The sequence below is a fragment of the Tachyglossus aculeatus genome, chromosome X1 (genome assembly GCF_015852505.1).
Source record: "Tachyglossus aculeatus isolate mTacAcu1 chromosome X1, mTacAcu1.pri, whole genome shotgun sequence".
Classification (NCBI taxonomy): Eukaryota; Metazoa; Chordata; class Mammalia; order Monotremata; family Tachyglossidae; genus Tachyglossus; species Tachyglossus aculeatus.
Genome location: NC_052101.1, coordinates 40,722,454 through 40,745,621, shown reverse-complemented (window position 1 = coordinate 40,745,621; position 23,168 = coordinate 40,722,454). Strand labels below are relative to the sequence as shown.

The window sequence follows — 23,168 nt, the reverse complement described above, 5'->3', positions numbered from 1 at the left end:
CGCTGGGGTAGATACAAGATAATCAGGTTGTCCCACGGGGGGCTCACAGTCTTCATCTCCATTTTACAGATGAAGGAACTGAGGCACAAAGAAGTTCACTGACTTGCCCAAAGTCACACAGCAGACAAGTGGCGGAGCCAGGATTTGAACCCATGACCTCTGACTCCCAAGTAATAATTATAATAATGGCATTTGATAAGTGCTTACTATGTGCAAAGCACTGTTCTAAGCACTGGGGAGCTTACAAGGTGATCAGATTGTCCCACGGGGGGCTCACAGTCTTCATCTCCATTTGACAGATGAGGTAACTGAGGCCCAGAGAAGTTAAGTGACTTGCCCAAAGTCACACAGCCGACAGTCGGTGGAGCCGGGAGTTGAACCCGTGACCTCTGACTCCAAAGCCCGGACTCTTTCCACTGAGCCATACTGCTTCCCATTGATGCCAACTTAGTACTGGGTGGACAAAAATACACATCAGCCTAGTCTATCTAATAATAATAATAATAATAATAGCTGTTTATCCCCACAGCACCTGTATATATGTATATATGTTTGTACATATTTATTACTCTATTTATTTATTTATTTTACTTGTACATATCTATTCCATTTATTTTATTAGTATGTTTGGTTTTGTTCTCTGTCTCCCCCTTCTAGACTGTGAGCCCACTGTTGGGTAGGGACCGTCTCTAGATGTTGCCAACTTGTACTTTCCAAGTGCTTAGTACAGTGCTCTGCACACAGTAAGCACTCAATAAATACGATTGATTGATTGATTGATTGACTGATTGATTATCTGGGGCTAAATTAGGAGGATTTCGTGGGAACACTCATGTAAGGAAGCACACTGAGGCCATGGCTTGACATATGCTTTGAGCATGCCACTAGAGTGTTTTTTGAGAAGCAGTGTGGCCCAGTGGATAGTGCACGGATGTGGGAGTCGGAGGGACCCGAGTTCTAATTCTAGCTCCGCCACTTGACTGCTGCGTGACCTTGGGCAGTTCACTTAACTTTACTTTGTCTCAGTTACCTCATCTATAAAATGGGAATTATTAAAACTGTGAGCCCTCTGTGGGACAGAGACTGTGTCCAAACCGATTAACTTGCATCTATCCCAGCACATTTAACAAACACATGTCACTCAGTCAACCACATTTATTGAGCGATTACTGTGTGCAGGGCACTGTATTCATTCATTTAATCATATTTTTTGAGCACTTACTGAGTGCAAAGCGCTGTACTAAGTGCTTGGGAGAGTACAATAATCAATCAATCAATCAATCGTATTTATTGAGCGCTTACTGTGTGCAGAGCACTGTGCTAAGCGCTTGGGAAGTACAAGTTGGCAACATATAGAGACAGTCCCTACCCAACAGTGGGCTCACAGTCTAAAAGGGGGAGACAGAGAACAAAACCAAACATACTAACAAAATAAAATAAATAGATTAGATATGTACAAGTAAAATAAATAGAGTAATAAATATGTACAAACATATATACATATATACAGGTGCTGTGGGGAAGGGAAGGAGGTAAGATGATGGTATTTGTTAAGCGCTTACTATGTGCGAAGCACTGTTCTACAATGTAGCAGACACATTCCTTCCCCACAACAAGCTTCATTATTATTATTAAATCAGTCACCCAGACTAAGCTGATGTGTATTTTTGTCCATCCAGTACTAAATGAGCATCAGCTAAATCACCCTTTGACAGAGAGGAAAAGGGCCTGATGGGTGCAGGGGACAACTGTTCTCTTATTCTTAAAACCAACGAAGAAGACAAAGGAAAGCGAGGAATTGGACAATTATCTTATCAGTAAGTGTTTTAGATAAAATAAACAACTTCTTCCTGGTACAATTAAAGAACCAACAAGGCTAGATGCTGTCCTTGGATTTCAGGCATAGCAGTCAGGCCCCGGGAAAGGAAGAATACACAGGAGACTTCTTTTATTTTTTAATGGTATTTTTTAAGCGCTTACTAAGTGCTAGGCATTTAGAAAAGGCTGGGGTAGATACAGGATAATCAGATTGGACACAGTCCCTGCCCCAGATAGGGCTCCCAGTCTTAATCTGTGAAGCAGCGTGGCTCAGTGGAAAGAGCCCGGGCTTGGGATTCAGATGTCCCGGGTTCAAATCCCGGCTCCTCCAATTGCCAGCTGTGTGACTCTGAGAAGTCACTTCACTTCTCTGGGCCTCAGTTACCTCAGCTGCAAAATGGGGGTGAAGACTGTGAGCCCCACGTGGGACAACCTGATTACCTTGTATCCTCCCCAGCGCTTAGAACAGTGCTTTGCACATAGTAAGCGCTTAACAAATGCCATTATTATTATTATTAATCCCCATTTTACAGATGAGGTCAAGAGGCACAGAGAAGTGACTTATCCGAGATCACACAGCAGACAAGTGACAGAGCTGGGATTAGAACCCAGGACCTCCTCACTCCCAGGCTGTGCTCTATCCACTGGGCCACGTTGCTTCCCCTCTAGACTGAAATTGCCAATTTGCACTTGCCAAGCGCTTAGTACAGTGCTCTGCACATAGTAAGCGCTCAATAAATACGATTGATGATGATGATGATGATGAAAGTTTGTTGGGGGAAGGGAATGTGTCTGTTACATTATTGTGTGGACTCTCTCAGGTCCTTAGTACAGTGTTCCGCACACGGTAAGCATTCAATAAATATGACTGAATGAAAGTTAGAGCTCAATAAATACGATTGATTGAGTCTGCATTAGCGACCGCAGTATTTTCTGCAGGCATTCGAGGAGGCCCCAAACAAGGGATTCTACGGTTATTAATTAAAGCATACTAATATATCAAAAGTAGGAGGTCCGCGTGCTTCAAGTAGCAACGTCTGACATCCTCAGCGTGGCTCAGTGGAACAGAGCCCGGGCTTGAGAGTCAGAGGTCATGGGTTCAAATCCCAGCTCTTCCAATTGCCAGCTGTGTGACTCTGAGAAGTCACTTCACTTCTCTGGGCCTCAGTTCCCTCATCTGTAAAATGGGGATTAAGACTGTGAGCCCCTTGTGGGACAACCTGATCACCTCCCCAGCACTTAGAATAGTGCTTTGCACATAGTAAGCACTTAATAAATGCCATCATTTAGAAGCAGCGTGGCTCAGTGGGAAAGAGCACAGGCTTTGGAGTCAGAGGTCATGGGTTCAAATCCCGGCTCCGCCACTTGTCAGCTGTGTGACTTTGGGCAAGTCACTTCACTTCTCTGGGCCTCAGTTCCCTCATCTGTAAAATGGGGATGAAGACTGTGAGCCTCCTGTGGGACAACCTCATCACCTTGTATTCCCCCAGCGCTTAGAACAGTGCTTTGCACGTAGTAAGTGCTTAATAAATGCCATCGTTTTTTTTTTTTTAGAGAAGCAGCGTGGCTCAGTGGAAAGAGCACGGGCTTTGGAGTCAGAGGTCATGGGTTCAAATCCCGGATCCACCACTTGTCAGCTGTGTGACTTTGGGCAAGTTACTTGACTTCTCTGTGCCTCAGTTCCCTCATCTGTAAAATGGGTATTAAGTCTGTGAGCCCCACGTGGGACAACCTAATCACTTTGTATCCTCCCCAACGCTTAGAACAGTGCTTTGCACATAGTAAGCGCTTAATAAATGCCATCATTATTATTATTATTATCATTATTATTATCATTATCCTTCAATCAATCAATGGTATTTATTGAGTACTTACTAAGTGCAGAGCACTGTACTAAATGCATGACACCCACCCCATCTGACATTCCCATCCCATCTTGCCCCGACAAGGCTGAATGCTTTCCCACCTTTGAGAACATTTGGAAGACCGTGGCTGTGGCTACTGTGACTCTTGGACTCTGAACTGCCCGAGGGGTGAGGAACATGAAACTCTGCTTCTTTAGCCGCGCCATCTGCAACTTGAATTTTATTCATTGTCATCCTTGGCTTCATACAGTGTTTGGTTGTTTCATCACTTTAATCTTTCCCTGTGTGTCCCTCGCTCACCCCCTTCTCCCCTAAGCGGTACATTATGAACCCTGGATCCGAGTTTAATTTTCACCCTCATCAGTTTTTCCAATGCTTTGGAAAGTGCTCTGAATACAAGTGATGCTCCATAAGTATTACTGAATAAATAAATGAATGAAATCAGATGGGGAATCAATGGGGCAATTTGGAAATTAAAGAAAAATAATTATTCATTCATATTAACATCTGTTTTGTCCTCTAGACTGTAAACTTATTATAGGCATGGAGTATGCCCTGCTAATTCTGCTGTACTGTACTCTCCCAAACATTTAGAAAAGTGCTCTGCTCATAATAAATGCTCAATAAATACCATTGATTGATAACAATAATATTTTCAAGTGCTTACTAGGTACTAATCACTGCACGAAATGCTGGGATAGATACCAAATAAGCAAATCAGGCACAGTCCCAGCCTCACATGGGGCACACAGGCTAAATAAAAAAAAAATATATATATATATATATATTTTATCCTCATTTTACAGTTATGGAAACGTAACCTCCTTGTGGGTGGGGAAAGTTTCTACCAATTCTATTATATTGTACTCTCCCAAGCGCTTAATACAGTGCCCTGGAAACAGTAAGCACTCAGCAAATACATTGATTGAGGCATAGAAGTTAAGTGACTTTTCCAAGGTCACACAGTAGGTAGGTCCAAAAGCCAGAACTAGAACCCAGGTCTTCTGCTGTTTCCACTAGGCCATGTTGGAAAGTAAATAGCCAAGATGCTCAAGTTTCTTCAGGATGGTTTTTTCTGAGCTCCCACACAACCTAATTGCTTCTGCATCAACCAGTCAGAGAAAATGGATCAAATCTGGAGACCACAACGGATATTTTGAACCAAATCGACTGTGTCCAACCCGATTAGCTTGTATCTACCTCAGTGCCTAGTACTTAGTAAGTGCTTACCAAATACCATTTAAAAATGATAAATTAGATGTAAATATATGCCTGGAACAAGAGAATTACTACATTATCGTTACTGATGAATTTAGGGTTGAAATCGCAATATTCCTGGCAAGAATATGTAGCCATTTGTTACAAATGGTCACTGTACTGCATGTTATAAAATAACCTATTTAACTCCTATTCGCAATAATAATGATGGCATTTATTAAGTGCTTACTACGTGCAAAGCACTGTTCTAAGCTCCGGGGAGGTTACAAGATGATTAAGTTGTCCCATGGGGGTGCTCATGTCTTAATCCCTATTTTGCACATGAGGTAACTGAGGCACAGAGAAGTTAAGTGACTTGCCCAAGGTCACACAGCTGGCAATTGGCGGAGCTGGGATTTGAACCCATGACCTCTGACTCCAAAGCCCTTGCTCTTTCCACTGAGCCATGCTGCTTCTCACAAGTTTTAGAGGTATCTGAGAATCAAACTCCCCACCTACAAAACCTTTTTGAAGGCATTATCTCCTCCAAGAGACTTTCCCCAACTTAGCCCTCTTTACCTCTTCTCCTACTCCCTTCTGCACTGCCCTTGTAATTGGATTTGCTCCCTTTATTCACCCCTCCTACAGTCAATCAATCAATCATATTTATTGAGCGCTTACTGTGTGCAGAGCACTGTACTAAGCGCTTGGGAAGTACAAGGTGGCAACATATAGAGACAGTCCCTACCCAACAGTGGGCTCACAGTAGTCCCACACTACTTACCTACATATCAATAATTTATTTATATTAATGCCTGTCTCCCCCTCCAGACTGTAAACTCCCTGTGGACAGAGAACACATCCACCAACTCTGTTATATGGTACTTATATGGTACTCTCCCAAGCACTTACTAATAATAACACTAGTAATAATAATGATGGCATTTATTAAGCGCTTACTATGTGTAAAGCACTGTTCTAAGCGCTGGGGAGGTTACAAAGTGATCAGGTTGTCCCACGTGGGGCTCACAGTCTTAATCGCCATTTTACAGTTGAGGTAACTGAGGCCCAGAGAAGTTAAGTGACTTGCCCAAAGTCACACAGCTGGCAATTGGCGGAGCCGGGATTTGAACCCATGACCTCTGACTCCAAAGCCCGGGCTCTTTCCACTGAGCCACGCTGCTTCTCAGTGTACAGTGCTCTACTCAATAAATACAAATTATCGACTGATTGATGTAATCCTGGGAATACCTCATTGAGTCTCATTTCTTTTAGACTGTGAGCCCACTGTTGGGTAGGGACTGTCTCTATATGATGCCAATTTGTACTTCCCAAGCGCTTAGTACAGTGCTTTGCACACAGTAAGCGCTCAATAAATACGATTGATGATGATGATGATTTCTACTCTTGGCAAATCATTCTACTCAATAATTCAGTTTAGAATTATTTTGCAAAACCCAATTGTTGAAAGAAAAAAAATATCTTCTGTGAGGGAAGAAAATCCCCTCTCCTCTGTAATCTGATGGAGTTCTTTGAAAAGATCCTTGACATTTGGGTAGAGGGAAGTCAGCAGGGAAAATATGTTGAGATTTTCCAGAGATTTTGACAAAGTTTTGAAAGGCTTAAAAAAAACCCTGAATAATCATAGGGCTGGAGGGAATATTCTGTCAGAAAATTGCCTAAAACATTAGGAACAAAGGTTAGAGATCGATGGTAATTTTTCAAGAAGGGCAATAGGGAGAATCCTATAGAAATGTGTGTGTGGACTGATTCTGATTAACATCTTACAGATGTGCAGAGAAATCTCGAAATTTACAGGTGGGATTCCACATAGATAAGATAAACACTAGAAAGACCTCATAAAGCTGAGAAAGTGAACTGGAAAATGGCAGAGGCGCGTCAGTAGGAGCAAGCACAGGAGGAAAAATTAATGCAGATTACAAAACGGATCTAGAAGCAGCACAGCCTGGTGGACCTGGGCTTTGGAGTCAGAGGTCATGGGTTCAAATCCCAACTCCGCCAATTAGCTGTGTGACTTTGGGCAAGTCACTTCACTTCTCTGGGCCTCAGTTCCCTCATCTGGAAAATGGGGATTAAGGCCGTGAGCCCCCCGTGGGGCAACCTGATCACCGGGTAACCGCCCCACATAGTAAGTACTTAGTAAATGTCATTATTATTATTATTATTATTTATTATTATAGAGCACAGGCCTGGGAGTATGAAGGACCTGGGTTGTAATTCCAGTGCTACCATTTGTCTGCTGTGTGACCTTGAGCAAATCACTTCACTTCTCTATGTCTCAGTTTCCACATCTGTAAAACGGGGATTAAGACCGTGAGCCCCATGTGGCTAGCAAGGCCTGTATCCAACCTGATTAGCTTGTATTTACCCCAGTGCTTAGTATAGTGCCTGGAACATAGTAGGTGCTTAACCAATTTGTTTATATTGATGCTACTGATGCCTGTTTACTTGTTTTGATGTCTGTCTCCCCCCTTCTGGACTGTAAGCCCATTGTGGGCCGGGATTGTCTCTCTCTGTTGCTGAGTTTTACTTCCCAAGCGCTTACTACAGTGAGCTCTTACTAAATCCGACTGAATGAACGAATGAACCAATACCGTACCAAAGGAAAAAAAAAACCCAAAAAATAAACTGCACAATGATGGGGTCTGAGCCAGCAGTCATGACTTGGGAACTAAATCTCAGGGTCGCTGCTAACTGTTCTTTTCAATCATCCGTCTAAAAAGGTGGGAACGCTAAAAGGTCGGCTACACCATAGGCAACATCAGGATGGAATCGACTACGCGTGTACATATAGAGGGACTGCCGACCTCCATTTCTGAAGATGACATTATTGCCAGTGAGATCCCAGACACGCCAACAAGTTTCTAGCCCATCCAGAACAAAGGGGAGAATGGGAAAAAGTAAGAGAGTGTGAACCTTTGAGGTCCAGGGAAACAGAGGTAAACCAAGTCAACAACAGATTCTTCCCCAGGGGAAGTAACGGTCCAACATGTCATAGTAAAAATAAAGCTATTTGTTAAAGGCTTACTATGTGCCAAGCACCCTACTAAACACTGGGGTAGATAGAAGATAATCAGGTCCCACATGGGGCTCACAGTCTAAGTAGCAAGGAGAACATTTTGCAGATGAGGGAACTGAGGCACGGAAACATGAAGTGACTTGCCCAAGGTCACATAACAGACAAGTTATGTCTGTTATGTCCCCATCCCTCCCTTACCTCCTTCCCCTCCTCACAGCACCTGTATATATGTTTATACATATTTATTACTCTATTTTATTTGTACATATTTATTCTATTTATTTTACTTTGCTAATATGTTTTGTTTCGTTCTCTGTCTCCCCCTTCTAGACTGTGAGCCCGCTGTTGGGTAGGGACCGTCTCTCTATGTTGCCAACTTGTACTTCCCAAGCGCTTAGTACAGTGCTCTGCACACAGTAAGCGCTCAATAAATACGACTGAATGAAAGCAGAGGACCTGGAATTAGAACCCAAGTCTTCTGACTTTCAGGACTGCGCTCTCTTCATTAAACCATGCTGCACCTCAATCAGAGCAGAGTAGTTGAAACGGACAGAGCAAAGTAATTGAAACGGAATTAGCCACCAGGAGGGGAAGGGAAAATATATATAAAAAAAAATATTGCCATCGGCCACAAAGACATTTGAAGGTCAAAATGGCACTTTGTCTCACAGAAAGTATGGTTTAATTGTGAATTCACTAATCCAGTGTTCTTTAATTAGATTTCAGAGCTAGACCTGTTTTCCTTTCCAGCCCACTCGAAACTGTGCTTCCTTCTTCTAGACTGTGAGCCCACTGTTGGGTAGGGACCGGCTCTATATGTTGCCAACTTGTACTTCCCAAGCGCTTAGTACAGTGCTCTGCACACAGTAAGCGTTCAATAAATACGATTGATTGATTGATTGATTGATTGATGGAAATCCAGCTGGACTGGGTCAGTGCAGGCCAACGTTCCCGGAGTTGCCAATCGATGTAAAGTGATGTTGTTGTTTCCAACATCATCCCAAGGATAGCTGGGGTGTGTGTGGTCTCCAAAATGCTTCCATTCTGACAGGGCCAAAAAGCTACCTGCGCTCCAGACTGTGAACCTCGCTGTTGGTAGGGAATGATAATAATAATAATAATAATAATAATAATAATAATAATGGCATTTATTAAGCGCTTACTATGTGCAAAGCACTGTTCTAAGCCCTGGGGAGGTTACAAGGTGATCAGGGTGTCCCTCAGGGGGGCTCACAGCCTTCATCCCCATTTTACAGATGAGGTAACTGAGGCCCAGAGAAGTGAAATGACTTGCCCAAGGTCACACAGCTGACAATTGGCGGAGCTGGGATTTGAACCCATGACCTCTGACTCCAAAGCCCGTGCTCTTTCCACCGAGCCACGCTGCTTCTCTGGGAGTGTCACTGTTTATTGTACTTTCTGTATTGTACTTTCCCAAGCACTTAGTACAGTGCTCTGCCTACAGTAAGTACTTAATAAATATGGTGGAATGAAGGAATGACCCAGCTCGCGAACCCAAAAGTAGAATCTTTGTTGAGTGGGCTGTTCTAAGCAATAACGATCAACTCCCTCCCTCCAGGCACCAAACCCAGGATGGACCTCCGCTCGCAGGAGGGCTGGGAAAACCCAAGCTCTGAGATCGAGAAGTAGTACAGTGCTAAGCGCTTAGTACAGTGTTCAGCACACAGGAAGCGCTCAATAAATAGGATGTGGCCTAATGGATAGAGCACGGGGCTGAGAGTCAGAAGAACCTAGCTCTTAATCCTGGCTCCTCCACTCGTCTTCGGTGTGACCTTAGGCAAGTCACGTCACTTCTCTTTGCCTCAGTTACCTCATCTGTAAAACGGGGATTAAGACTGTAAGCCCCATGTGGGACATGGACTATGTCCGATCTGATTATCTTGTATCTACCCTAGTCCTTAGTGCAGTGTCTGGCACATAGTATGTACTTAATACGTACCATTTGAAAAAATAAACAAACCAGAGGACACATCTCTGACACCTCCCTACTTCAAATCAAAATAGTCAATTTCATTTTCCTGGTAAATCTTATATTTTCAAGGAACTCAATCGCGCCTACGAGTCGTTAGCAAAATTTTGTAGATGAGCAATGTAGAACAACTTGAACGCCTACTTCCTCCCAAATTAGTACTGCTTATCACGTGATTCTTCGGAATTCAGGGCCCACCGTTCAGATGAAAAATCGGAAAAATCTGCTTCGTTGCTCTTCTTGCGCATTCCCAAAATAGTTACTTAAAACCTCCCAGACTGGTGGTTCGTTGCCATAGGGATGCTGGTGTGAATGTCCTAATGAGAGAGTATCCAAGATTCCTAGAGCTTGGAGGGATCCCAAAGGTCATCTGATCCAGTCTCCTGCTGCTGGGCACAGAACACCACCTTAACAGAATCCCTCAGAGCTTATTTACAGGAGGACTGGTCCCTACAATAGCATCAAGCAGCTTGGTTAAATGGAAAGAGCCCGGGGTTTGGAGTCAGAGGTCATGGGTTGAAACCCCGGCTCCGCCGCTTGTCAGCTGTGTGACTTTAGGTAAGTCACTTAACTTCTCTGTGGCTCAATTCCCTCATCTGTAAAATGGAGATTAAGAATGTGAGCCCCACATGGGACAATCTGATCACCTTGTAATTATGGGACAACCTCATCACTTGGTAATACTACTACTAATAATAACGATGGTATTTGTGAAGCGCTTACTAGGTGCAAAGCACTGTTCTAAGCGCTGGGGAGGTTACAAGGTGATCAGGTTGCCCCACGGGGGGCTCACAGTTTTAATCCCCTTTTTACAGATGAGGTAACTGAGGCCCAGAGAAGTTAAAGTGACTTGCCCAAAGTCACACAGATGAGAGTTGGCGGAGCAGGGATTTGAACCCATGACCTCTGGCTCCAAAGCCCAAGCTCTTCCCACTGAGCCACGCCGCTTCTCCTCCCCAGCACTTAGAACAGTGCTTTGCACATAGTAAGCGCCTAACTTACTGGTTTTCATCTGGAAAACGGGGATTAAAACTGTGAGCCCCCCGTGGGACAACCTGATCACCTTGTAATCTCCCCAGCGCTTAGAACAGTGCTTTGCACATAGTAAGCGCTTCACAAATACCATCATTCTTCATTCTTCTTAACAAATACCAAAATTATTATTATTATTGCCGTGCTGCTTTCTGGGCTCATAGCAGGTCAGTTGTCTGTCTCTCCCCACTCCAGTTCATACTTCACTCTGCTGCCTGGATCATTTTTCTATAAAAAGGTTCAGACCATATCTCCCTGCTCCTCAGAAAACTCAAGTGGTTGCCCATCCACCTTCACATCAAACAAAAGCTCTTCACCATTGGTTTTAAAGCTCTCCACCACCTTGCCCCATCTTACCTCACCTCACTTCTCTCCTTCTCTCCTCTAGTGCTAACCTTCTCACGGTGCCTCAGTTTCTCCTGTCTCACCAATCAATCAATCAATCGCATTTATTGAGCACTTACTGTGTGCAGAGCACTGGACTAAGCGATTGGGAAGTACAAGTTGGCAACATATATAGACAGTCCCTACCCAACAGTGGGCTCACAGTCTAAGAGGGGGAGACAGAGAACAAAACCATACTAACAAAATAAAATAAATAGAATAGATCAATCAATCAGTCGTATTTATTGATCAGTCGTATTTATTGACCCCTAGTCCACTTCCTGCCACTGACCTGGAATGCCCTCCCTCCTCAATTCGGACAATTACTCTCCCCCCACTTCAAAGCACTATCGAAGGCCCATCTCCTCCAAGAAGTCTTCCCGGATAAGCCCCCCTTTCCTCATCTTCCACTCCTTTCTGTGTCACCTGGATTTGCTCTTTCCCCCTCCCAGCCCCACAGCACTTGCGACATTTCTATAATTTATTTATTTGTATTGATGCCCGTCTCCTCTCACTGTGGGCAGGGGTTGGGTCTGTTTATTGTTGTATCGTACCCTCCCAAGCACTTCGTTCAGGGCTCTGCACACAGTAAGCGCTCAATAAATACGACTGAGTGAATGAGTGAAAGGGGAGGGTCGAGGAATTGGGCTGGTGGGAGTGAGGAAATAGTAGTAGTAATGATGGTATTTATGAAACCTAATCATGGGTGGGAATTATCAGATACTTCTTGACTCTCAAGGGTCTCACAATCTGGGCATAGAAGTGGGGAGAGGAGACTGCTGACAAACAGAAGGAAGAAATGAAGATCAGCTGGGTGGCTACAAAAAGAAAAAGAAAAGCAGCAAAGTCTAGCAGTTAGAGCCCGGGGCTGTTGAGGCAGAAGGATCAGGGTTCTAATCCTAGCTCCACAACATGTCCGCTATGTGACCTTGGGCAAGTCATTTTACTTCTCCGTGCCTCAGTCACCTCATCTGTAAAATGGGGCTAAGACTGTGAGCCCCATGTGGGACAGGGACCCCAGCGCTTAGAACAGTGCCTGGCGCATAGTAAGCTCTTAACAAATACCACAGTTTTATTATTATTATTATTATTATTATTATTATTATTATTATTATTATTATCATTAGCAAACTGGAGACCCCGCCTTCCTGGGGGCTGAAATAAAAACTCAACCCTGGAAACAGAAACTCCTAACATCAGCTTTCTGTACCACTCACCCCTTCTCTGTCTCCCCCTTTTAGACTGTGAGCCCACTGTTGGGTAGGGACTGTCTCTATATGTTGCCAACTTGTACTTCCCAAGTGCTTAGTACAGTGCTCTGCACACAGTAAGCACTCAATAAATACGATTGATTGATTGATTGACCTAGTCAGTTCTGCTTAGAGCCTTCAGCGCTGGACGTGTTTCTGCTCAATGGTCGTGGTTGCCAACCCCAGCCATATTTATTGAGCTCTTACAGAGTACAATACAACAATATAACAGACACATTCCATTTTACATTTTTCATTCATCATCTCCACTTTACAGAGAAGAAAACTGAGGCACAGTAAGGTTAAAGTGGAAAAGGTGACACTTCAGGCTAGTAGCAGAACTGAGATTATGATAGTTTACAGTCTAGAGGGGGAGACAGATTAAGTTATTAATTCATTCATTCAATTGTATTTATTGAACGCTTATTGTGTGCAAAGCACTGTACTAAGCGCTTGGAAAGTACAAGTTGGTGACATATAGAGATGGTCCCAAGTCAACAACGGGCTCCCAATCTAGAAGATTAATATAAATAAGTTACAGATATGTAGATAGGTTCTGTAGGGCTGGGAGGGGGATAATAATAGTAATAATGATGGCATTTATTAAGCGCTTACTATGTGTAAAGCACGGTTCTAAGCACTGGGGAGTTTACAAGGTGATCAGGTTGTCCCATGTGGGGCTCACAGTCTTAATCCCCATTTTACAGATGAGGAAACTGAGGCCCAGAGAAGTGAAGTGACTTGCCCAAAGTCCCACAGCTGACAAGTGGCGGAGCCGGGATTTGAACCCATGACCTCTGAATCCAAAGCCTGCGCTCTTTCCACTGAGCCAGGCTGCTTCTCTGTTGTCTGTCTCCCCGCTTCTAGACTGTGAGCCCGTTGTTGGGTAGGGACCATCTCTATAGGTCGCCAACTTGTACTTCCCAAGTGCTCAGTACAGTGCTCTGCACACAGTAAGCACTCAATAAATACGATTGAATGAACGAATGAACTGACTGAATAAAGGGAGCAAGTCGGGGGATACAGAAGGGAGTGGAAAAAAAAGAAAAGGGGGCTTAGTCAGGGATGGTCTCTTGGAGGAGTTGTGCCTTTAATAAGGCTTTGAAAGGGGGAGAGCAATTGTCTGTCACTCTGCCATTCACAGAGGATGGGACTTCAAGTACTACTGCTGAGGCCAGGCAGAAATCAATCAATAGTATTTATTGAGCGCTTACTGTGTAGAGAGAACAGTACTAAGTGCTGGGCAGAGGAAAATAGAACAGAGCTGGTACACAAATTCCTGTCCACAAGGAGTTTACAGTCTAGAGGAAATGTTGGAAAGGAGAGAGGGAGCCAAGAGCAGATAGGTCTGTGAGAACTGGGGGAGAGGGAAAGAGGGAGGGAGCAGGGTACAGAAGTCTGGGATTGTGTCCTCATTTCTGCTATAATAATGATGGCATTTATTAAGCGCTTACTATGTGCAAAGCACTGTTCTAAGCGCTGATAATAATGGCATTTGTTAAGCACTTACTAAGTGCAAAGCACTGTTCTAAGCCCTGGGGAGGGGAAACAAGGTTACAAGGTTGTCCCATGTGGGGCTCACAGTCTTAATCCCCATTTTACAGATGAGGTAACTGAGGCTCAGAGAAGTTAAGTGACTTACCCAAGGTCACACAGCAGACATGTGGCGGAGCCGGGATTCGAACCTATGATCTCTGACTCCAAAGCCCATGCTCTTTCCACTGAGCCATGCTGTTTAAGACTACTGGCCTGATGTGTCAACTTGGCCACTTAACCTTGCTGTGCCTCAGTTTCCTTCTCTGTAAAATGGAGATGATACCCGCTATCACTATCTATTTGAATGTGAGTCCCATGTGAAGTTGATCTATGTCTCAGACGATCATCTTGTATCATTTTTTTTTACATGGCATTTGTTAAGCGCTTTCTGTGTGCCAGGCACTGTATTAAGTGCTGGGGTTGATACAAGATAATCAAGTTGGACACTACCCCGTCCTACATGGGGCTCACAGTCTTAATACCCATTTTACAGTTGAGGAAACTGAGGCCCAGAGAAGTGACTTGCCCAAAGTCCTCCAGCAGACTAGAGGTGGAGCCAGGAATAGAACCCAGGTCCTTCCCTAAGCCCCCCATTTCCTCTTCTTCCACTCCCTTCTGCATCACCCTCATTTGCTCCCTTTTTTTCTCTCCTCCTGCCCCCTAGACTGTAAGCTCATTGTAGGCAGGGAATGTCAGTTTATTGCTGTATTGTACTTTCCCAAGTGCATAGTGCAGTGCTCTGCACACAGTAAGCGCTCAATAAATCCAATTGAATGAATGAATGAACTAGGCTACACTGCTTCTCAGTGATTAGCACAGTGCTTGGCATATATTTGTGTAATAAATATAATAATGATAATAAGAAAGAGCCCTCTGGGACTGCTGGCATCCCCTGCTTCATTTCTGCAGAGGTGGGCATCGGGGCAGTTATGGGGGCAGCTCAGGCAAACCCAGCACCTGCCGACCCTGGGAGGCCAGTGGATTGGAGAATCGACAAATCTACCACAAAGGAAGAAGTCGTGCGACATTCGAAGCTGTTTTCAGGAGAGTTTACAATACCTCCGCTTAGATCCTTTTGGCTTCATAATTCATAGATGCTTTCTCTGTGCCAAGTACTGTACTAAGTGCTGGGGTAGATACAAGGTAATCAGGTCCCACATAGGGCTTACAGTCTAAGTAGGGAGGGAGTACAGGTATTGAAACCCCATACTGCAGATGAGGGGACTGAGGCACAGAGAAGTTACGCGACTTGCCCAAGGCAAATGGCAGGCCGATATTAGAACCCAGTCCTCTGAATCCCATGACCATGTTCTTTCCTCTAAGCCACACTATTTCTCCGCGGTTCCTGTCTCTGGGAATGGCCCCAGAGAGCGGGAGGGCCTGCCTGCGTCTCCTGACCCCTGTGCTGGATGGCCCAGTGTTCCCTCTGGCCGGCTGGAAATCTAGAGATTTCCGACGGGGTTGCCCAACTCCCCAGCCTCCAGCTCCAACGGTGCAAGAAGATGGGTATTTCCAGGCCCATTGTGGCTAACAAAAGCTACCCGGTTTCATCAGATGGCCGGTTGCTTAGCCTGTCCAAAAAGTTCCAAACTAAAGTGAGCAGGAATCTGGCCATGATCGGCAATCAATCAACCAGCCAATAATAATAATAATGATGGCATTTGTTATGTGCTTACTATGTGCAAAGCCCTGTTCTAAGCGCTGGGAAGGATATAAGGTGATCAGGTTGTCCCACTTGGGGCTCACAGTCTTCATCCCCATTTTACAGATGAGGTAGCAGGCACAGAGATGTTAAGTGACTTGCCCAAAGTCACACAGCTGAAAATTGGCAGAGTCAGGATTTGAACCCATGACTTCTGGCTCCCAAGCCCATGCTCATTCCACTGTGAGAGTTTACTCTGTGCAGAGCATAGTACTAAGCACTGGGAAGAGTACAATATAACCATTAGTGGGCATGTTGCCTGCCCACAAAGAGGTGAAACAGGGAGAACCAGAGGGGGCAGAGAGAAAAAGGAGACTAGAAAAGGAAAAGGGGAGAAGAAGAGGGGGAAGGAAGAGAGAAGATGGAAAGGGGAGAGAAATGGAAGAAAAGGAAGGAGAGGAGAAACAAATAGGGAGAGAGGAAGGGGGAAAAACAGGAGAAAAGAAAGGGAAGCTGGGGAGCAAGGGGAAATGGGAAAGAAAGCAGGTGGTGGGATCTGAGCCCCTGGTCTGTGCTACTTGTGTTGGAGGCTCCCCCGTTTTATGCTAGAGTCAGGCACAAATACCATCCCCAAGCTTTGAGCAATGAAACTTGAACTTCCCAAGCACTTAGTACAGTGCTCTGCACACAGTAAGTGCTCAATAAATACGATTGAATGAATGAATGAAAGATCTGCATCCACACTTCCAAGTTCAGCATGGCCTCTGCCAACAGGAGAATGGCAATGGGGTTCCTGCTAGCAATGTTCAAGCAGCGTGGCTCAGTGGAAAGAGCCCGGGCTTTGGAGTCAGGGGTCATGGGTTCAAGTCCCGGCTTCTCCAACTGTCAGCTGTGTGACTTTGGGCAAGTCACTTCACTTCTCTGGCCCTCAGTTACCTTCTGGAAAATGAGGATTAAAACTGTGAGCCCCCCGTAGGACAACCTGATCACCTTGTAACCTCCCCAGCGCTTAGAACAGTGCTTTGCACATAGTAAGCGCTTAACAAATACCATCATTATTATATTATTAACTGCTCCCAAACCCCAGACACCACCCTAGCTCAGCCCTTCTGAGACCCCCCAGTCTCCTCCTCACGTCTTCTCTCTCTACCCTTCCTCCCACCTCAGGAGGGAGACAGGGAAAAGTGGCTCTAGACTATGAGTTTGCTGTGGACAGGAATGTGTCTGTTGTTATACTGTACTCTCCCAAGCGCTTAGTAATAATAATAATAATAATGATGATGATGATGATAACATTTATTAAGCCCTTACTATGTGTAAAGTGCTGTTCTAAGCACTGGGGAGGTTACAAGGTGATCAGATTGTCCCACGGGGGGCTCACAGTCTTAATCCCCATATTACAGATGAGGTAACTGAGGCTTAGAGAAGTTAAGCGACTTGCCCAAAGTCACACAGCTAAGTGGGGATTAGAACCCATGACCTCTGACTCCAAAGTCCGTGCTCTTTCCACTGAGCCACGCTGCTTCTCTAGTACAGTGGGTTGCACACAGAATCAGTCAGCTCACTCCCATTAGCTGAGACAGGTACCAAAGATCGAGTGTGGGGACAGTCCCACTGAAATGGAAACCCCACTGAAAAAGAAGACCCAATCTCACTCTAGGACAGAGGGTCAGGGGTCACAGCCCCCACAGATTATTATTATCACTATTACTATTGTATTTGATAAGCACTTACTTTGTACCAAGCAGTGTTCTAAGCTCTGGGATAGAGACAAGGTTATCATATTGGACATAGTCCCTGTCCTGCAGGGTTCACAGCCTAGATGGAAGGGAATAGGACTGTAAGCTCACTGGGGGTAGGGAATGTGTCTGTTTATTATTATATCGTACTCTCCAAGCGTTTAATATAGTGCTTTGCATACAATAAGCGCTCAATAAATATGATTGATGACTGGATAAGTACAATGAGGCAGAAAAGGTAATAATACTAATAATAATGATGGCTTTTATTAAGCGTTTACTATGTGCAAAGCACGGTTCTAAGCGCTGGGGAGGTTAAAAGGCGATCAGGTTGTCCCATGGGGGGCTCAGAGTCAATCCCTATTTTACAGATGAGGTAACTGAGGCACAGAGAAGTTAAGTGACTTGCCCAAAGTCACACAGCTGACAGTGAAGGTAAGTGACTTGCCCTAGGCCAAACAGCAGACAAGTGGAAGAGCGGGGATTAGAACCCAGGTCCTCTGATAGATCTGCTCGGAGCTGCCTCGGCTCCAGTCTGGATGGCCTAGGGAGGATCCAGAAGTCCGGACTCCCTTATGGGCATCTGTGGAGAGGGGGGTAGGAGCAGGGGCATGAGAGGCAAGGGTGACTCAGACATGCCAGTGGTGCTAATTCGATTGTATTTATGGATGGGACCAGATGTCCCACCCTGGTGAGGAGGATGGTCTCAAAGATCCTCTAGCAGGCCTCTTAGGGTTCTGTTTTTCGCTGGTGACTGGGAGGGAACCCAAAACTATGATGGTTGCAGCCCAGAAGCAGCAGAAGGGAAGGGGGCGGAGAGTGGACAGACTCTTTCTCCTCCTCGTTCTCTTCCCCAACTGAATTCCCAGAGATTTCTGGCACGGGCCACAGTGAACTGTTGGAACTGCATTGGAAGCTTCAGTGAACCCTCCAGCAATGGTGGAGGGCCAGGAGGGATCCAGAGTGTCGGATTCCAGAAGCCCCAGCCCCCGCCCTCCCACCTGGACCATTTCAGCAGGAGTCTTGCCGACCTGCTCCAGAAATAGGAATCCTCTCTACTGCTGCAGGGCAGTGCTGAACCAAAGGACAGTCATATCCTGAGGTCACCCTTCATCTCCCATCCCTCTCTCTTTCCTTCCCACACCACTTTCCTTCTCTCTTCTCCATCTCCTTTCGCTTCCCCAACCCCTTCTGCACTGTCTTTTCTCCTCTCTCCCTCTCCCTTTCACCTCCTCTCACCACAGACCCCAGTCCCTCTTTTTTATGGTGTTATTAAGCAGTTACTATATGCCAGGCATTGTTCTATGCACTGGGGGTAGATACAAAGTAATCAGGATGGACACTGTCTAGTTCCCACATGGGGCTCACAGTCTTAATCCCCATTTTACAGATGAGGGAACCGAGTCGCAGAAATGTTAAGTGATTTGTCCAAGATGACACAAGCAGACAGGGGGCAGAGCCGGGATTAGAACCCAGGTCCGTCTGGTTCCCAGGCCCGTTCTCTATCCACTAGGCCATGTGCTTCTCTGGTTTTCTGTGCTTAGAGTCACACCAACCAGCCAAACCTTTGAGGAGCCATGAGATTGTCCAGCTCCCGGGGGAATGGGTCCCCAAACCTGGAAAGGCCCCAAGCACTGGCAGCCCTCCCCAGACCTGCTCTCCTTCTCTAGGGCAGGCCTAACCTGCCCTCCTTTGCTAAGTTCCCTCTCTGAATGGCTGTAGGTCCTCTGCCCCACTGAGGTAGTTCAAGCTCATGGGATATAGATGCTGTTGGGGCAGAACAATCCCCTAAATGCTCCCACTGAGGACAGTTCCATCACGGTGACCCAACCGAAGGGGACTCGATATCTCGGCCCCTGCCAAAACCTCTCATCACCAAACAAAATTTGGAGTAGCCCCTCTCCCCTCTCACCAATATCGCCTCCTTCCTCATCCCCACCTTCCCTCACCTCACTCTCCCCTCATCTCCAATCCAAAAGAACTCAACCCTCAGACTGAAACCCCTCCCAAGAAAAGTCCAAAAGCCCCTGGCCACCTGGGTCAGAACCCACAGGCCCTTTCTGCCCGTCTGCTCGGGGCCTGGTTCCTCGTGGTATTTTCTAAGCTCTTGTTATGAGCCAAGCCCTGGACTAAACTCTGCCTGGAGGAGATACAGTGCAATTAGATCAGACAAAGGCCCTCTCCTATATGGAGCTCACAGTCTAAGGAAGTGGGAGAACAAGTATTGAACCCCCATTTTACAGATGAGAACACTGAGGCACAGAGAAGTTGTGACTTGCCAAAGATCTCTCTGCAGGCAAGTGTCAGAGGCAGGATTAGAACTCAGGTCTCCTGACTCCCCAGCCTATGCTCTACCCACTAGATCACATTGCTTCTCCGAACATTCCCAAGCAGGTGGCCTAGCTCATGTCAAAAGTGTCCCATCCTACAGGGCAATGCGTCTCCGGTGAATTGCACTAAATCCAAAACAATGCAATGGTTTAAGCAAGCCCCAGAATGCATAAAACAGTGTATAACTATTGATAGGGGTTTGGGGTAGATACAAGCTAATCAGGTTGGACACAGCCCATGTTACAGATGAGATAACTGAGGCACAGCTAAGTGATTTGCCCAAGTTCACAAAGCAGGCAAGCGGCAGAGCAAGGGTTAGAACTCGGGTCCTTTCGATTCCCAGGCCCGTGCTCTATCCACTAGGCATGTGTGCGTGCAAACACACAACGCTTTGGATGCCGATGCGGAATCTGGAGTTTTCCTAGCCTTGAATTGATGAGCCTTCATTGTGATCTTGGAGACCTGGCCCATACAAATACCTGACCCGACTGCCTTGAAGCCTGGACACTAGGAAGGAATTGCACACAACCCAGCACGCAGTCGCAACCACAATAGCTCCTCCGCTCGCTTCCACCCTCCGGGATTCTGTCTCTCCGGCTTCTCACCCCATTTCATTGTTCATTCAAAACTCACTTGGAAATGACTACGTTTCTGTAGGCAGAGGTCCCAAGAACACCGCTTTCCTTTCCTATTTTACCCCTCAGAATAGCAGCCGCGCAGATCCTAGCCTAGGGCAGTTGTAAAATGGTGCCCGGTCGCTGCAGGAGCTGGTAAGAAAAAGCGCTGTCAGACAAAATGAATGCGTTATGCAGCCGGTTCCGTGGGGTGACCTGAGCACCGGGGCACGAGTGGGGCTAGGAAACAATCGTTGCGGCCACCTTCCCTGACAACCTGCACCCCCTTCTAGTTACAGGGCCGTTACCTCACTGACCTGTCATTCACCCCCCCCGGATGGATGGACTGAGCAGCCAGCGGGAATCTCGGGCCATGATGTGGATCGGCAAGGGGGGGACGACCATTCTTCCTGCCCCAGGGAAGGCCAAGGAGAAGAGCCAAAATCCAAGCGGGATCCAAGATTTGGTGTCTGGCACACAGTAAAGTGTTTAACAGATACCATTAAAAGAAAGGGGGGTGGGGGAGAATAGCCTCTGCCTCGGGATCTCTGGCCTAAGGAAAATACCCACAAAGCTCCCGGTAGCTCTGAAGACCCTGGAAAAAAACCCACACAAAGCACAGTGCCATTTACTTCCCAAGCGCTTAGTACAGTGCTCTGCACACAGTAAGCACTCAATAAATATGATTGAACGAATGAATGAATTTATGCACACACAGAAGCAATCTGAATTCCAGCCTGGACATCCCCGCAGGTACACATCTATGCTGCGGGTGTGTATACACAATTCCACTGAAGTAAAGCACATCAGGTAAATGGCACCACAGACATCTTGGACAATGCAAATTCTCCAACTCGAGACGGCCCTTCTCACCGGAACAAAAATAAGAAGAAAAGGATCCCTGTTCTGGGAAACACCCCAAGTAGCATTTACTGGGGGATGGTGAGGGAAAGGAGAGGGAGGAGGGCGCCCCACACACTGAAAGAATCCCCTGCACCGTACCGATTCTCTCTAGTCATCTTTGTTCACCCAGAAATTTTGGAGAGAAAGGAGAAAAAGGCAACCAGCCATCTGGGGCAGGGGAAATCAAAGCACATTCCCCCACCCATCCTCCTGCCCGCCCCCAAGAAGGGTCCTCTTCCTTCACTCTCCTCCAGCCCCCTCCCTCCTCACCCCTCCCCTCCTCCATCCTCCACTCGCCATCTCTCCATCGTTTCTTTCGTCCCAGGTAGCGGGGATCGCAATCGCCACCGCCCGCGTTGGATGAAAGGGACAGGCCGGGCCTTGTGAGGCCTGGCCGGACACTCACCCCACCGACGCCCAGAGAGGCTGCCGAGAAGAGAAAACGGTGCAGCAGGATGGATCCATTTTCGCTGGGGGCTGAATTGGGGGCTGCCTCAGAGCCCAGCATCAGCAGGGGCTGCTGGGATTTCTCCTTTCTGGCTGGTGATGCTGAGGCTGGAAACCACCCACCCATCCGGAGCCACGGCGGACATCTCCCTCCTCCTGGATGAGGATGCGAGGAGAAGAGACGGGCAGGCGGGCAGGGAGGCTGAGGGATGGAGATGGAGGGAAAGAGAGAAAGAAAGCGAGGGAGAGACCCACCACGCTTTGAGTGGCAGCAGACACCACCTCCGACTCCTCTCCCCCTCCCCCTGCAGCCCCACCCTTGCCGAGAAAGAGAGGGCTTGGATAAGCAACTCCGGCCTGGCCCTGGAAGCAGCAGCAGCAGCAGCGGCAGCTTGGTTTCCATGGCAATGATTGGAAGAATGAAAGGGGGCAGGACCAGGGAGAGGCTGGGCGGATGGAAGCTGCTTGGATTGAAACCGATCCCGCAGCCGCATCCGCCATCCTCCCGGAATGAGGGAGATGATGCGAATGAATCCGAAAACTGGGGCCTATTGGATGCTGTAGCTACCCCAGGGTTTATCGCAGAGTTTGTATTAAAAATTCCCAGAGTCATAAAATAATAATAAAGGTGCTTTTCTGCCAAGGCACCTTCGGGCTCCAGAGCCTCTGTTCCACCATGGGAACACTTTTACGTCTGGGAGATGATGAGAATCCGATGGCCAGAGAGGTCAACTTGCTAAAGGTTACCCAGAGAGGAGCAGTGGTAGAGTGGGAACCCAGGTGGCCTGCTCCACAGCCTCTAACCTTTCCCCAGCCATCCCTCTCCCCAGCCCGGGGCCCTCCCAGGAGAGACGGCCCACGAAAATGGGAGTCCAGAGTCCCGATGCTCAAATCCGGGCTTGGTCTGGGCTTCCTGTGCTGGGAGGGTTTGCTTCCTCAAAGCTCAGTCTCTCTGTGTCTTTCACGGGTATTAAACTCTGCCAGTGAGCTGAGCCTGTGGGCGAGCGTCTCTGATCGCAAGGCAGGCAGTTGGGAATGGCCTGGCCCGGGAAGTGTCCGCCGGGTGTGGAAAAACCAGCTTAAGTAGCAGAGTGTGGATTCTCTTTGTCCCTGGGCATTCCGGGTGGGTCCTCCTTCTCTCCTCTCAGAGTGAGAAGCAGCATGGCCTAATGTATAAAACACAAGCCTGGAAGTTTGAAGGACCCAAGTTCTAATCCCAGCTCCACCACTCGTCTTCAGGGTGACCTTGGGCAAGTCACTTCATTTCTCTGGGTTCTGTGGGCCTCAGTTACCTCATCTGTAAAAGAGGGATTAAGACTGTGAGCTCTATATAGGACAGGGACTGTGTCCAACCTGATTAACTTATGCCCACCCCAGTGC

The 23,168-nt window shown here is 46.7% G+C and overlaps 1 protein-coding gene across 4 annotated transcripts in view; it reads right to left on the bottom strand.

The window, feature by feature from the left end:
* JAKMIP2 (janus kinase and microtubule interacting protein 2) overlaps positions 1-22,083 on the bottom strand; it is a 151,934-nt gene extending 129,851 nt beyond the window's left edge. For all 4 annotated transcript variants that reach the window (XM_038740377.1, XM_038740378.1, XM_038740376.1 and 1 more), the window contains exon 1: positions 21,748-22,083. The gene's annotated coding sequence lies outside the window, so the exon portion shown is untranslated. The remainder of the gene's footprint in view (positions 1-21,747) is intronic.
* Between the last annotated feature and the right edge of the window lie 1,085 nt (positions 22,084-23,168).